This window comes from Panulirus ornatus, chromosome 10 (assembly GCF_036320965.1).
Source record: "Panulirus ornatus isolate Po-2019 chromosome 10, ASM3632096v1, whole genome shotgun sequence".
Classification (NCBI taxonomy): domain Eukaryota; kingdom Metazoa; phylum Arthropoda; class Malacostraca; order Decapoda; family Palinuridae; genus Panulirus; species Panulirus ornatus.
Window position 1 is genome coordinate 10,449,713 of NC_092233.1, and position 17,526 is coordinate 10,467,238.

Sequence of the window (17,526 nt, forward strand, 5' to 3'; positions counted from 1 at the left end):
ACAGAGGTACATAACCCCAAGAGAACTTGTCAGCAGGTCATGAACACGAGTGTAAACACGGTCAGAACACCTGATGCCCACTCCCCTGACGCTGTGGCAAGTCGTCAACACCAGTGCAACACTGTCAAAGTAGTCCATGTATGTCAAGGTGGGGAATGGTACAGTGTAGGGAACAACAGGGCAGTGTAAGACGTACAGGGAATGTTATGACATGAACGAGGAAGCTCTAGGAGGGCATGTGCTAACCAGGTTAATCTGAAGGAACTGATGAGTTTACCGGTATCCACCCAGTGAGGTACTCCACTGAGCATCTCCCAGATGTGTTGAGCCACAGATCTTTTCCCACACATATTAAGATCTGGATTATTTTCTTTTTCTTACCTTCTCATATCTGCCCGAACTACCACGACCTTGCCTCTCGTTAGGAAGGTGGATATTTTTTTTTCCTTTAAAAAGACCTCTTCTTTTCCCTAGACACATTCTTTTTTTTAGTCCATGTTTAACGGCCTGGAGTTGATGATGACTATGGTTGTGTCCACGACTGTGTCCCTCAGCTCATAATGAACAGACACCTGACTTCAGCAAACCGTCTTATTATCTCTATTTTGACGTCGACGATTGCTAGATATTTGGTTCCTGTGTGTGTGTGTGTGTGTGTGTGTGTGTGTGTGTGTGTGGAGTGGGGCGCAGTGGACGTTGGTTGCTAGGATGTTGGTTGCTAGGATGGACCATAATAGCTGTCGATGTGGGGCCACAGCCAACGAAAAAGGAACGACCCAGAGGGACTTTTATGGAAGAACTAAATAATATGGCGAAAAAGAAATCGGTAGACACAAAATAAGAAGGCATCGAAGCGGACGACTTCATCTACCATTGGCTGTCAGGGTTCTTCACTATAGCGAGCTAGTATACGATGCTTTACGTCTCGTCGGGAGGAAAATTCCCTGTCGTTTATAGAGGAAAATTCCCTGTCGTTTATAGACATCGAGACGAGGATCCGGCGAACCGTCGATCCCATAAACTAGAATCCGGTGCTTTCCTCTGGTCGTCACGACTCCATTTAGCAGGATTCAATGTAGTGGAAGATTGCTTGTCCTTACCATCTCCTTTCTGACTTTCCCCAGTGGCCCGGAAAGACGAAAGGTTTATACCACCGTGCCATCACGTCCAACAACCTAGAAAATTAGGGACGGGTACCACGAGACCGAACTAGGTCGCATCACCTTTTTCTTTTTAAGGTAACTTTCGCGCCTTATGTTCACTCCAGCGCTAATCGTGATGGTTGACGATGGTCTGTCATCATCGCCCGCCTCCGGGAAGATCGTGTTCCCACCCAAACTCCTCCCCTCGAGAATAACACGCGTCAGATCCTAATAAAAATTGTCAGCCGCCAACGTAAGTGACAGGGGAGGATACAAGTTTCAGTGGTACAGCAATGTGTGTGTGTGTGTGTGTGTGTGTGTGTGTGTGTGTCTCACAGACTCGGTCGAGGCAGTGGAGGCCGTTCAGTCTGGGTACAAAAGGAGGTTGTTTTCACCTCCCCTCAGTGACACGGGAATCTCCCAGTGTCCTTTCTTCATATTTCTCGTTCTCGACGATCTTAGAAACCGAGGAGAGGAGGAGAGAAGAAGAGCGAGATCACCTGAGACACTTGAGCTACACTGAGTGGTTGGGACGAGTATGTTTACACTGGTCAGCGACCCACGCCGACCTCTGACCGACCTCAGACCTCGAGTGTTGTACCTCATCTCCATCCTCACAAAACGGTTGTCCCACCTCACCTCTCAGACCCCGCCAGACGTAATGCCGTTCCTCCTATTACCGATCGACCTGTCGACCGTCGAGAGGACGATGCCGTAAAGACTTCATCATCCAGGGGGCATTTCTGAGGCCACATGGCGAAGTCTTCGGCATACTCTTGTCTTCGGAACCAGAATTCAGCGAGTGACGTGGACGTGAAGAACAAAGCATTTGATAACATTCGCGAGTGACGTGGACGTGAAGAACGAAGCATTTGATAACATTCTCAATAGCATTGAATTCCTTCAGAATCTCAGAGTGAAGTCCTCGACTTCTATGAACACTTGAGGAAAAAAAGAGAAGAAAGAAAGTAAGAGAGCAAGAAAGAATGAGAGGAAGTTCTCTACGGAATCACGCAAAGAATGAGAGCCAAGATGAAGTACTCGATCACCAAGACAAGAGAATATCATTTAGTGATGATATATATATCAAGTTGAAGCAAACCCTGAGATGTGAAGGATCCTTAAAATCCCATTAAGAAGATCGAAGGCACCGCAGGTCGATATGAATCTACCCGGGGAAAAGATTGGGTATGTATACGACATTCCCGCTGACTACGCCCGGAGGGTAAAGACAGAGGACCAGTTCCTCATCTCGGTGTACGTCCCTCGCACTGGAGGTTGATAGGCAACCTTTACAAGAGGAAGAGAGAAAGGTCAGAGGTAGAGTCTGGTTAATGTCTCAAGACCTCTTTAAAGAAATCATTAAGATCTCGATAGAAAAAAAAAGAAAAGAAAAGGTTGTAGGAAGACAAAGAAGCAGCCTTGAGGAGTGGTCAGATGTATTCATTTTAAATACAATAAGCAAACCATGAGAAATACAATGTCGACGTCCATTATCTTCCTCCCAACACTGACGTAAGATCCAGGGGACATTTCTGTACGATTCATCTCCAAGTGGTTCTCCTCCTCCCTCAACACCCACCACGCGAGGGACGTGCCAGTGAATGAGGAGCCTGACCCTCAGTGGTGGGAGAGATGAGTCCTCCCCAACACTTGAGTGTGATCCCCTCTCGTCCATGTCATTCAGTCAGTATCACACATAATGCAAGACAATTGTATATAGAATTACCTGACATGGTGACGTGTGTGTTCGTTTCACCCCTCACCTTCCCTCCTACCATGTGTTCAGCAGCTGAACTCGGCCAGTCGATGTAACATCTTAAATACCTGTGTAAGACGTACCCATGCTCTCTCAGGATGTCTGTGGATGTCGAGTCCCCGTTGTATCGTACTCTTACACATGCAGTTTGTGTCCATTGGAATACTGTGTGTGTCCCGACCAGTGACAAAGACTGCCTCAAAAGACTGCCTCAGATTCTTCACCCATCGGGATCAAAGCGGACATATTATTATTATCATTAAGATCTGATACATCCGATTTAGTGAAGCATTTCCATGAGTTCTCGTATTTACATCACTTCACCTCACATTTCGTGGGTGGGACGAGTCTCTCTGAACCCAGACTGCTCTCCCCATCTTCTCTCATATTCATGAACTTGTAGATTATTACCTACCCAGAACTGGCAGAGCAGGTCACGAAATCACTTACTGCACAATTCTTATGATTCGTTTCACTGGGCGGAGACCTACCTGCCCATCTACTGTCTTATGATTAGCCTAGGACCTGTTTCCAGAGTTCCTTGCAAACGAAGCCTGCGCTACTTCCAGAAGTAGGGAAATGTGGACACCTGTGGAGTGATTTATCCTTGTCAAAGTTGACTTGTCACTCGCAGTATCACCTTATGCAGGTGGAGTGGAATCCGGTAACACCACTAGGCGCATGCCCAGTTTATCGATCAGCCCCCCTCCTCCTAAGCGAGGATGAACAGCTGGGTTGACTGTGGACCGACGGCCGCGACCAAGACTCGAACCTACGCCACACTGACCCCGGGCTGTCCTCGAAAGCTGACCACTGCGCCACAGAGGTTTACACACACACACACACACACACACACACACAGCAAACACGACGTGGTTTAGCTTTTAGCTTTTGAGGGCAGCAGCCCAGCCGAAGAACCTAGCAGCTCATCTGAAGCTTATGGAAGCTCAGCTGTTGCACCTGAGATCCCAGCTGATGCAGCTGTCATCCCGGCTGATGCAGCTGAAGATGGAGTGACAGTAGCTCTGACGAGGCTTTGAATAATACGTACAGCTGTCCGCCTCAGCTAAGGCTGTCTGCCTCAGCTGAGGTGGCTGTGCTAGTGATTACAGTGATCACATGACGTGCCTGTGATGTGACGTGTGTGTGTGTGTGTGTGTGTGTATGTGTGTGTGTGTGTGTGTGTGTGTGTGTGTGTGTGTGTATGTGTGTGTGTGTGTGTGTGTGTGTGTGTGTGTGTGTATAGATGCGTCACGCTCGTGACATGACATGATTGCGAAGCGTTATGGCTGTAACGTGACACTAACTTGGTGCTTCGTGACTTTAAAGTCACTTTGCTCGTAATATACCAGTAACATGACGTGTCTTTAATGTGACATGACTGTAACGTGATGCACCTGTGACACGACATGCTTATGATGTGACATGTCTGTCATGTTCAATTTCAGTGGATTTCGAAATAAAAAAAAGGAAAAAAAAGAAAAGATTGGAAAGTCGTGAGACTCAAGTTCACCCTTCAAGAGTTGAGTTTCTTGTTAACTCTGGAGTCACATTGAGTGACGATCGCTCAGGTGTTCTTTTACACTGACCTTTCCTCAAGTGTCCTCTCACCCTCCTTGACCTTTACAACGACTTATCATTAACACTGATATGTCTCTGAACTTCAAGTGGCATTGGCCCTTGATGATCATCCCTAAATTTTTTTTTTCTCTCTGGATTATCATTCCATTTGATTACTCATTTTCTACGTCTATGCTAACCATTGGGTTTCCGTTTTCGTTCTTGATCCCTGCAATAGGTCGCCTTATCCTTTCTCAACTACAGCTGACCTTACGAAGACCATCGTGAACGTCTGCCATAGACCCCCTCCTCCCGTAAGGTTCCTGGACTCGTAGAATACGGACCAGTGTAGTGTCATCCAGCAGGAGTATTTATACTGAGTTTTTTTTCAAAAGTATTCGGATATTCTACTCATTCGGATATACACGTAAGGTTAAGATTATAACGAGAGATCATAGGCTTATGTCCGTGGTGGACGGGCCTCACGGCGGTCCGTTCCGCATTTCATATGAATGAGATACGCAAAGCCTTATGAAGCTAAGGGGGATGGATGATGTTCCTCATTAGCCGACCATATATAAGGCTTCAGTGTTCCTACGTCAAGCTTCACTCACACATGTCCCACACCTTCCGTAGGTTATGATACAGGGCATCACCTGCACACTGCTGGATGGATGGTTTCATGGGGTTCTTGGGGATGTGAGAGAGATTGGTGCGTCCTCTGCTTCAGTGGTCTAATTCAGTATAGAAAACTTATGAAGCCTCTTGAATTGTAGGGGAGTCAAGTGAGGGTCTACATGGAAGCAGTCCATCTTAGACTGGTCCTCACGAGGATGCGAAGCCTCGGATCCTGTGGCCCGAGTTGGTCTATAGAGGATTAAGGGAGAAGACCCAAGTGAGCAGTGAGTTGTTTGTGGCGAAGACGTTCTGTATGTAGAGGTGACGGTGGAAGTGGCGATCCTGAGGAAGGGGTGGGTGGGTGTGACGGTGGAAGGGATAGGGGTGACGGTGGAAAGGTGTGGATGTGACGGTAAGGGGGGTTGAAAGTGACGATATTAGAGACGTGACTGGCAAAGGTTGGCGGGGGTGGGACGGTGATGAAAAACGTGGTCGGTTTATAATGATGTGGATGTTTGAGGGATGCGCGGTGTGTGTGTGTGTGTGTGTGTGTGTGTGTGTGTGTGTGTGTGTGTGTGTGTCTGTGTGCGTGTGTGTGTGTGGGTGTGTGTGTGTGTGTGTGGGTGTGTGTGTGTGTGTGGATGTGTGTGTGTGTGGGTGGGTGGGTGTGTGTGTGTGTATGTGTGTGTGCGTGTGTGTGTGTGTGGGTGGGTGGGTGTGTGTGTGTATGTGTGTGTGCGTGTGTGGGTGGGTGGGTGGGTGTGTGTGTGTGTGTGGGTGGGTGGTGTGTGTGTGTGTGTGTGTGTGTGTGTGTGTGTGTGTGTGTGTGTGTGTGTAGAGGGGAAATGAGGAAGGACAGACGTAAGGAAGAAGGATGGAGGGAAGGTGGATAAGAATGGAAGAGAAGATTGGAAGACATAGATCGAAGGAAGAGGTAGCGGTGTCCATAGAAGAGGGAGGAGGTTGGGGGCAGTGAGGTTGAGAGATAGAGAGAGAGAGAGGGAGAGAGGGAAGGAGAAATTAGTGAAGACAAAGAAGAAGGGAAAGAAGGGGAGGAAGTAACAGTGTGGTAATTGAAGATGAATGCCGATGATTCACGGAGGAGGAGTAATGTAGAAGGCATATGGGATAAAGAATGAGAGAGGCGAGGAGCAGCAACATCAGGAGGAGGAGGAGGGAGAAAATGAGGAGGAGGAGGAAGAGGGAGTAAATGAGGAGGAGGAGGAGGATGAAGAGGGCCGTTCTCCTACAGACACAGATCATTACAACAATACAAAACCGATTAAATTCGATCCAGTTTCGCTCTCAGCCACAGAACGAGTAAAGGGACTCTCAGTGTTGGTATTCCTCCTGCCTCCACAGCTCTGATGTGACGCTCAAGGAATTGGCCCTCAGAGCACCATATGAGCCGCGCTCGCTCACTGACCCATTGTCTTCGTCTTCAGCCGCCGAAGACGCCAGTTAAGGACACAAGTCCCTATCTGGGAGAAGACACAAAACAAGCATTGAATAGAGCTGTAGGAATGAGGAATCAAGGAAAGAAGGGGATTGAAATTAAGTCTCAAAGGAGCATCACAACGGCTCATCCTGGAGTAACGGACGGCCACATAGTGGTAACGTGGCACTAGTGTCCGCTCAGCAGCATAGCTCTTCTCTCCTAGCTCCTATTACCTCTCTCTCTCTCTCTCTCTCTCTCTCTCTCTCTCTCTCTCTCTCTCTCTCTCTCTCTCTCTCTCTCTCTCTCTCTCTCTCTCCCTCCTCCGGTGGCTCAGCACCCGACTACCTCTCATCATCGTCATTGCACTCTTCCTTTCTCACCTTCACCTCACTTACTCATCTTCATCCTCTTCCACCTGACTCTCCTTGTTTCTTCACCCTTTCCCACCAGACTCTCCCAGCCTCCCCCTCTCCCACCAGACTCTCCCAGCCTCGCCCTCTCCCACCTGCCACTGCCCATTAGTGTTGCACTGCATCTTCACTTATCTTCCCCTCTTCCCTTTCCTTGATTCTCCTGCTTCTTGTATCTCGTCTGTTTTTCCAGTCTCGTCTTCCTCCTCCTCCTCCTCCTCCTCTTCCATTCTCCTCCTATTCGTCGTCGTCGTCGTCGTCCTCCTCCTCCTCCTCCTCCCTCCCCTCCATCCCTCCTCTTCTTCTCTCTTTTTCTCTTCTTCTTCTTCTTCTCTTCTTCTTCTTCTTCTTCTTCTTCTTCTTCTTCTTCTTGTTCTTGTCCTCCTCTTCCTCGACTTCTTTCGTCCGCTCCCACCCCTCTTCCTTCAGGAAACATCTGTCGTAAGATGGGTACGTGAGGCTTACAACACGTGCACGAGCCGGTGGGGATATAACACGTGCACGAGCCGGTGGGGATATAACGTGGACGAGCAGGTGGGGATACAACACGTGCACGAGCAGGTGGGAATACAAGACGTGGACGAGCAGGTGGGGATACAACACGTGCACGAGCAGGTGGGGACACAGCACGTGGATGAGCAGATGGGAACAGAACACGTTCACGAGCAGGTGGGGATACAACACGTGCACGAGCAGGTGGGGATACAACACGTGCACGAGCAGGTGGGGATACAACACGTGCACGAGCAGGTGGGGATACAACACGTGCACGAGCAGGTGGGGATACAACACGTGCACGAGCAGGTGGGGATACAACACGTGCACGAGCAGGTGGGGATACAACACGTGCACGAGCAGGTGGGGATACAACACGTGCACGAGCCGGTGGGGATATAACGTGGACGAGCAGGTGGGGATACAACACGTGCACGAGCAGGTGGGGATACAACACGTGCACGAGCAGGTGGGGATACAACACGTGCACGAGCAGGTGGGGATACAACACGTGCACGAGCAGGTGGGGATACAACACGTGCACGAGCAGGTGGGGATACAACACGTGCACGAGCAGGTGGGGATACAACACGTGCACGAGCAGGTGGGGATACAACACGTGCACGAGCAGGTGGGGATACAACACGTGCACGAGCAGGTGGGGATACAACACGTGCACGAGCAGGTGGGGATACAACACGTGCACGAGCAGGTGGGGATACAACACGTGCACGAGCCGGTGGGGATATAACGTGGACGAGCAGGTGGGGATACAACACGTGCACGAGCAGGTGGGGATACAACACGTGCACGAGCAGGTGGGGATACAACACGTGCACGAGCCGGTGGGGATATAACGTGGACGAGCAGGTGGGGATACAACACGTGCACGAGCAGGTGGGGATACAACACGTGCACGAGCAGGTGGGGATACAACACGTGCACGAGCCGGTGGGGATATAACGTGGACGAGCAGGTGGGGATACAACACGTGCACGAGCAGGTGGGGATACAACACGTGCACGAGCCGGTGGGGATATAACGTGGACGAGCAGGTGGGGATACAACACGTGCACGAGCCGGTGGGGATATAACGTGGACGAGCAGGTGGGGATACAACACGTGCACGAGCAGGTGGGGATACAACACGTGCACGAGCCGGTGGGGATATAACGTGGACGAGCAGGTGGGGATACAACACGTGCACGAGCAGGTGGGGATACAACACGTGCACGAGCAGGTGGGGATACAACACGTGCACGAGCAGGTGGGGATACAACACGTGCACGAGCCGGTGGGGATATAACGTGGACGAGCAGGTGGGGATACAACACGTGCACGAGCAGGTGGGGATACAACACGTGCACGAGCAGGTGGGGATACAACACGTGCACGAGCAGGTGGGGATACAACACGTGCACGAGCAGGTGGGGATACAACACGTGCACGAGCAGGTGGGGATACAACACGTGCACGAGCCGGTGGGGATATAACGTGGACGAGCAGGTGGGGATACAACACGTGCACGAGCAGGTGGGGATACAACACGTGCACGAGCAGGTGGGGATACAACACGTGCACGAGCAGGTGGGGATACAACACGTGCACGAGCAGGTGGGGATACAACACGTGCACGAGCCGGTGGGGATATAACGTGGACGAGCAGGTGGGGATACAACACGTGCACGAGCCGGTGGGGATATAACGTGGACGAGCAGGTGGGGATACAACACGTGCACGAGCCGGTGGGGATATAACGTGGACGAGCAGGTGGGGATACAACACGTGCACGAGCAGGTGGGGATACAACACGTGCACGAGCCGGTGGGGATATAACGTGGACGAGCAGGTGGGGATACAACACGTGCACGAGCCGGTGGGGATATAACGTGGACGAGCAGGTGGGGATACAACACGTGCACGAGCAGGTGGGGATACAACACGTGCACGAGCAGGTGGGGATACAACACGTGCACGAGCCGGTGGGGATATAACGTGGACGAGCAGGTGGGGATACAACACGTGCACGAGCAGGTGGGGATACAACACGTGCACGAGCAGGTGGGGATACAACACGTGCACGAGCAGGTGGGGATACAACACGTGCACGAGCCGGTGGGGATATAACACGTGCACGAGCCGGTGGGGATATAACGTGGACGAGCAGGTGGGGATACAACACGTGCACGAGCCGGTGGGGATATAACGTGGACGAGCAGGTGGGGATACAACACGTGCACGAGCCGGTGGGGATATAACGTGGACGAGCAGGTGGGGATACAACACGTGCACGAGCCGGTGGGGATATAACGTGGACGAGCAGGTGGGGATACAACACGTGCACGAGCCGGTGGGGATATAACGTGGACGAGCAGGTGGGGATACAACACGTGCACGAGCCGGTGGGGATATAACGTGGACGAGCAGGTGGGGATACAACACGTGCACGAGCAGGTGGGGATACAACACGTGCACGAGCAGGTGGGGATACAACACGTGCACGAGCAGGTGGGGATACAACACGTGCACGAGCAGGTGGGGATACAACACGTGCACGAGCCGGTGGGGATATAACGTGGACGAGCAGGTGGGGATACAACACGTGCACGAGCCGGTGGGGATATAACGTGGACGAGCAGGTGGGGATACAACACGTGCACGAGCAGGTGGGGATACAACACGTGCACGAGCCGGTGGGGATATAACGTGGACGAGCAGGTGGGGATACAACACGTGCACGAGCAGGTGGGGATACAACACGTGCACGAGCCGGTGGGGATATAACGTGGACGAGCAGGTGGGGATACAACACGTGCACGAGCAGGTGGGGATACAACACGTGCACGAGCCGGTGGGGATATAACACGTGCACGAGCAGGTGGGGATACAACACGTGCACGAGCCGGTGGGGATATAACGTGGACGAGCAGGTGGGGATACAACACGTGCACGAGCCGGTGGGGATATAACGTGGACGAGCAGGTGGGGATACAACACGTGCACGAGCCGGTGGGGATATAACGTGGACGAGCAGGTGGGGATACAACACGTGCACGAGCCGGTGGGGATATAACGTGGACGAGCAGGTGGGGATACAACACGTGCACGAGCAGGTGGGGATACAACACGTGCACGAGCAGGTGGGGATACAACACGTGCACGAGCAGGTGGGGATACAACACGTGCACGAGCAGGTGGGGATACAACACGTGCACGAGCAGGTGGGGATACAACACGTGCACGAGCAGGTGGGGATACAACACGTGCACGAGCAGGTGGGGATACAACACGTGCACGAGCCGGTGGGGATATAACGTGGACGAGCAGGTGGGGATACAACACGTGCACGAGCCGGTGGGGATATAACGTGGACGAGCAGGTGGGGATACAACACGTGCACGAGCAGGTGGGGATACAACACGTGCACGAGCAGGTGGGGATACAACACGTGCACGAGCAGGTGGGGATACAACACGTGCACGAGCCGGTGGGGATATAACGTGGACGAGCAGGTGGGGATACAACACGTGCACGAGCAGGTGGGGATACAACACGTGCACGAGCAGGTGGGGATACAACACGTGCACGAGCAGGTGGGGATACAACACGTGCACGAGCAGGTGGGGATACAACGTGGACGAGCAGGTGGGGATACAACACGTGCACGAGCAGGTGGGGATACAACACGTGCACAGACTTTATGAACCACATTTTCAAATAGTTTCGTAAAGGACGTACGTGTCTCCATGACAGGTACCCCTTATAGTTGATGTAGCCTCATATGACCAGCCTCTTATGGCTGATGTAACTTATTAAAGTTAAGAAACGTCACTTTGCTGCCTCTTGATTCGCAGCGCAAGTGTAAGTAAACGATAAGAGCACTTAAACTTTTTCGTTATCCCAGTACTTCAAGAAACAAGGAAGGAAATAATGCAAATGTTACGTTCGTAGATGACATGAATAAACGTTCTTGTTAAGTGTTGGAAGGTGATATTATTTTAAAGGCCACACCTGTCACGTATAAAGAACCTTCACTCAGGAGACATGAATCATATCCTCAGAAAGAAGATGGAACACAAACGTTGCTGGGAAACATCTTTCTCAGCAGACGAGCAGGCGGCAAAAAATAAACGTTCGACTAATCGAGTTTCGAGACTTTTAGTATATGCAAATGAGGCCGTTCTTTTAAACGAGAGGCAAATTGTAACTAACTAATGACCTCTTGTGCTGGAGAGACCTTTTTCCCCCCCCCCCCCCTCACTATACCAACATTTTGTGTGGCGTTAATGAGGAAATTGTGTCAACAGACTGCCTATCTGATGACGAAGGAAGTGTGTTAAAAGTATGACTCGTTCCCGAAGGCCTGGGCTAGTGTTACAAGCGAGGAACATGAAGCTATCCCATCCCTCCCTCCCACCCGCCCAGTGACTCTGTGTTGGGCACCAGAATTATGCAGCGGGGTCTGAAACGGGCGAGGGAGAAATATCCTCGCACGGGGGGACGTTGTCCGCGCTCACCAGCCGGTATATTTGTCATGTCTGTCATGCCTCTTGATACCCCAGGCGATCTTTCCCACGCGAGCGAGTTCCCCATCAGGTACCCATCCCTCTGCCGTTGACGAAAGCCTTTGACGGGGGAGAACCTCCCGCCTCAGAGCTCTTCCCAAATAACTCCTCCTGCAGGAGCAGGCTTCCTCCTCCTCCTCCTCCTTCTCCTCCTCCTCCTCCTCCTCCTCCTCCTCCTCCTCCTCCTCCTCCTCCTCCTCCTCCTCCTCCTCCTCTTCCTCTTCATCTTCTTCTTCCTCCTCCTCCTCCTCCTCCTCCTCCTCCTTCATGGTAATCATTATCGCGCCAGACTACCACCTCAGTTATTGTTTAAGTAGTAGTGGAATAAGCATATGTCAACGTGCAATTACATGCCTGGAATTGCTGGTCTCTGTAATTTTCTCACCTAATAAGAAAAATCCATGACTGGCTTTCCTCCTTTCGTGAGGCGTGGAAGTGAGTGTCATGAATTCACAGTAAAGGTTCATGGCTCATCTTGTCCTAGCACCTCAGTGGTCAGGCTTGTCCTAGGGAATGAAAGGTTCATGGTTCATCTTGTCCTAGCACCTCAGTAGTCAGGCTTGTCCTAGCGCCTCAGTAGTCAGGCTTGTCCTAGCGCCTCAGTAGTCAGGCTTGTCCTAGCACCTCAGTAGTCAGGCTTGTCCTAGCACCTCAGTAGTCAGGCTTGTCCTAGCACCTCAGTAGTCAGGCTTGTCCTAGCGCCTCAGTAGTCAGGCTTGTCCTAGGGAATGAAAGGTTCATGGCTCATCTTGTCCTAGCACCTCAGTAGTCAGGGTTGTCCTGGGGAATGAAAGGTTTGCACGAGCCGGCAGTCTATTAATATTCAATAACCTACTTTCCACGAGAGAGAGAGATAAAAAAACTGCTTTGATTTCTTGAAATGTGAGAGTATTATGACACTCTGCATTACAGTATTACTGGACGTACGACGAGCTCTTATGATTTAGTAATTTACTCTTCCATTTTTTTTTTGCTTCAAAATGTAATGGACAATAATCTCAGTAAATGCCCTGCACTTCATGCTTGGCTAGCCTGGATCCTGTCAAATCCCTGGTGTAATGCACGTATGTGTGTGTGTGTGTGTGTGTGTGTGTGTGTGTGTGTGTGTGTGTGTGTATTTGGCTATACATGCATATAGAGTGGGGAGCTTTACACAGATAAGACGCCATATTCTTCATCTCCCTTTTCCACCACACAGTTTCTTAACTATCTATCTATAATCTCTGTGATCTATGCCATCACCAACTGCTCACACAGTGCGCTCCACTCGTGCACGGCTCTCCCCCGCTGGAGGGGCATCACCCCCTCCACTCTCTCCTGCCTCTTCTTGTCGCCTCTGGCACAATATCCTCATGTGCCCTGTAGCTGACCGGGGTTTCCTCTCTTGTCCTAGAAAATATTTCTCCACGTCGACATCATCATCATCATCATCATCATCATCATCATCATCATCATCATCATCATCATCGTCAATTCCATTAAGGAACTTAGAAAAGTCATAATCATGTCCTCCCCCTTTTCCTCTCCTCTAACATGGACAAGTCTCTGTCGCTGGTGGATGCTCCCCTTACCTCGCGTACGATTTTTGTTGACCTTCCCGTTCGACCCCTCCAGCAAATCCATATATCTCCTTAAGGGAGTTGACCAGACTTATGCCACATGCTGCAATTTGGCTTTTGATATATGGCAAAGAAGATCTCCCTCTCCTTCTCTATGGAAGGCAAGTGGTGACATTTACTTGCTTGATGTATGGTAGGATTTTCCCCCTCACGTTTTCATCATGTCATCTTCCATGAGATCTTTCATCTCTACCTCATGCATTTACATGTTTGACATCATGGCTTGACTAAGACAAAACCTGGACATGTCCCCTGTTGTCTGTCTATCCCATGTACTCCCACGTGTGCCCCTCTAAAAGTCTCCTTGACGTGGATGGCCTGGTATGAGGGCAGTCCCCCCAAAGAAACTTCTCACAGGCTCTCCAAGACTCCCTGGGGAAATAATAGGGATAACCTGGCCCCATACTACTGTAGCCTAAGCCATTTCGTCAGAATGAAGTTGATCAGCTGTGTTTGTTTCAGTGTGTGTGTATGTTTACCCACTGGAGGTACACTGGGAGGGTGTGTTTTACGCTCGTGGGGTCCAATCTCTCTAACTTCCTCTACTGTCATCCAACTTTTTTAAACTTCTCTGTGTTGTCCACGTCCACACTCTCATAACTCAATTTACTCCATTATTCCGTTGCTCTTATGCTATTAAGATACTTCCTTGCCTCTTTCCTGACGCGTTTCTTGCTATATTCATGGGTGGGTCCTCTGGTTTTTCTAACTTTGCATCTTTCGAATAACTATTCTCTAATCTAGAAATTTTTGGGTGATGATCAGGTCATCATCCGTCCCTCCTCTCTCTTCCATAAAGGATAGAAATCAGGCCTCTAGTCTTTCTCTGTATTATCTCTGTTGCCCTCCTCTGGACACACTTCTCCATCAGTTCGCTGTACTCCTTATGTAAGGAAGGTGACCGAGCATGAGAAGCGTGTTCTAGTTTGGGCTTGATGTAGGGCGTGAACAGCTTGCTCCGTATTTCCCTTACCTGTACCCTTGAACGCTACTCTGAACCCCGTCAGCAGACAGTTTGTCTCCTTCACCATTCTCCTGAAGCGATAGTCATAACCTATTTGTGCTGTATGGGGAGGACGTTTGATAGGGCCCCATCTCTTGAATGTCCTCTGCTACATACAGCACATACGACTTCTTCGATCCGTGTATGCTGTCAGCATACATGATCCACAACTCTCATACCATGAATATACCTCTGTGTGCATGTATGTGATAACTAGTTGTGTGTTACGAGATGAGAGTTTTACGCTCGTTTTGCCCCGTCTCTTAACTTTTGCATATATGTATCATGTCTTTACTCCTATGTATATATGCACACACACACACACACACACACACACACACACACACACACACACACACACACACACACACACACACACACACACACACACACTCCAAAAGACGATCCCATCCATCTACCAGCCTCAGAGGGGAGGATGATCCATTGGGTTGGCTGTGAGTCGAGTGCCCTGATTCAGACTTAGAACTCGGGGCCCGTACGACTTTGAGGGTCACAGCTCTAATTCCCAGGGCTTCTAGGTGTATGTGCATAAAGTCTACTGTACTCGTCCATGACGTAGATACAAGAGTTTTAAGCTCTTCCATCGGTACTCGGATTATTAACTAGGACAAGAATGACTTCAGAAATGGTAAAAGGACGTACATATATCATGTCTCTATACATAGTATTGTTTTCATGGTCAAATCTGAGTTGTCTATTAGTCTTAATAGCAAGCACGAACAGGTGGTCAATGCGTGGCAATATTAGGTGTTCGTTTCTAGACTGCCTCGTACAGGGACGTACAAGGACAGTTTTTCATACTTTTTAAGGGTCTTTTGTGCAGTGTTATGTTGCTGTTGTTGTGAACTTATTGCAGCTTTCTCTGTCGTCTTAGCTGTAACATTCCGTCCATTTCTACCTTTGGTTTGCATTCGTGTAGAAGAGGAACATCTCTGTCTCGCCAGAGTCTGTAACTTTAGCCCCTACATCGATTCATGTTTGATCCTAGACATGCGTTAATCCCAGGTCGTGTTGATCCTGGAGTTGCGTTAATCCCAGGTCACGTTGGTCCTAGGGCTGCGTTAATCCCAGGCCGTGTTGATCCTAGGTTTGTGTTAATCCCAGGGCCCCACTTTGATCCTGCGTTGATTCCAGGTCTTAGCTGATCCTAGTTGTGCAGACTCGATTCCATGGTGGGTCAGATGTATCTCTCCTGCTTCAACCTCTCACCTCAGGCAGAGACGCTACCCCATGATCCACAAATTCAAGTTGCAATCCTCACCAGTGTTAGTGTCCAGTGTGGCTGTCGTTGGTCTTAAGCTGTGGCGAGACTTAAGTTGCCACGACCTAAGACGAATGCGAGAGGTGTGTGTGTGTGTGTGTGTGTGGGGCACCCTCCTCTTAACGTAGCTACTTATCCAAGCTCCTCCTCCTCCTCCTCCTCCTCCTCCGCACCCGTAACGACGTTCGACGTCCCAGCACAGTGTTAATGACTCTGGAAATGTTTGCCCTCTACTCTTCCCCAGTTTTACCATAACCTCTCCCCTCCTCCTCCTCCTCCTCCTCGTCGCAGTCATAATGACTCAGGAAAACGTTCTCTCCCTCTCTCGTCCCTCACTCACTCGGTCAAAACGTTGATCTCCCGAAGCCAATAAGATGAGAAATCATTCATCTAAAACCTAAACTGCATCCCAAGGCTCGTGGCATTGTGTGTGCTCCTCTTTGAAATTCATCGTAATTTTATGTAGACGACTTCCGGGGAAAATGAAGAAGGCGGGCCAAAAAAAAAAAATAAAATTCTATACAGTCTCGGGCATATGGACGACCCTCACTGTGGTGGCCAGGAGGATATATAGCGGAGGCTTTCAACATAACTCTGGGTAATGCTCGCCCATGATCTCCCTCTCTCTGGGTGAATTTACTGTTGCCGTACGTGGACGCTCTTAATCTCCAGCAGGGGGGAGGAATTCAGGGCTCAGTTTCATTACTTAATTTACCATACCACATGGGGTGGTGTAAGGCGAGGTACGCCAGACGTGAGGCACACACACACACACACACACACACTCGACGAAGCTGAGTGTACAGAGATGATGTACGCATGGATGGTGTGGGTTGTGTGGGTTGGCCTGTACCAGTGAGACTCGTAGGCTTCTGCAAAGCCACAGCGGCCTTGGAGAAAGACGTCTTCTGGCGTGTCCACGCTAAAGTCTTCGTCGCGATTGAGGAAGAAAATGGGATTGTACGAGTAATATGTAAATCCCTAATTAGTGATGAATCCGTTTTCATTGTGTATCAGGTGAATACACAGGTGTTCTAGTTTACGTCTTTTGTTTATTTGTATCATAGATATTAACTGTTCCTTCTGGTATATAGAGATGTTGACGTCAATTGACCAACAGTAACTTTACGACCTTCAGCGAAGGATCGGATACGTTACGATCACAAATCATAAGGGGTTTCAGATGTCATATAAGAATCCTGTCGAGGCAAATTAATCGTCTTGGATTCAGTTGTTCTTGTGGGAGAGTGTCGTCGAAAGAATGAAGTCTATGGCCTATATGGCCAAAGCTGAGGTCAACCCGAGTATATAGCATCCGTGCCTCTGTGCACTGTCTTGCCCGGAGAATTAAGTTCGTATATTCCTTTTCATTTCACGCGGGCATTTTTAAGAATAACACCACGTTAGTGTCTTGGACGGTTCATGCGCACCGTAACGAATAACTTATATCACATAACGAATATCGAACCCTCGTATATCATACCTCTGATGTTGGGATATCTCCGTCCTAAGGTTAGTTTTGGAGGTCATCACGGGAGGGGAAAATGCACGATAGTCATACATATGTGTATAATATATGTAACACTGATACACGTACGTACATATGAATATAAAGCTTAATACCATCAAAAACAC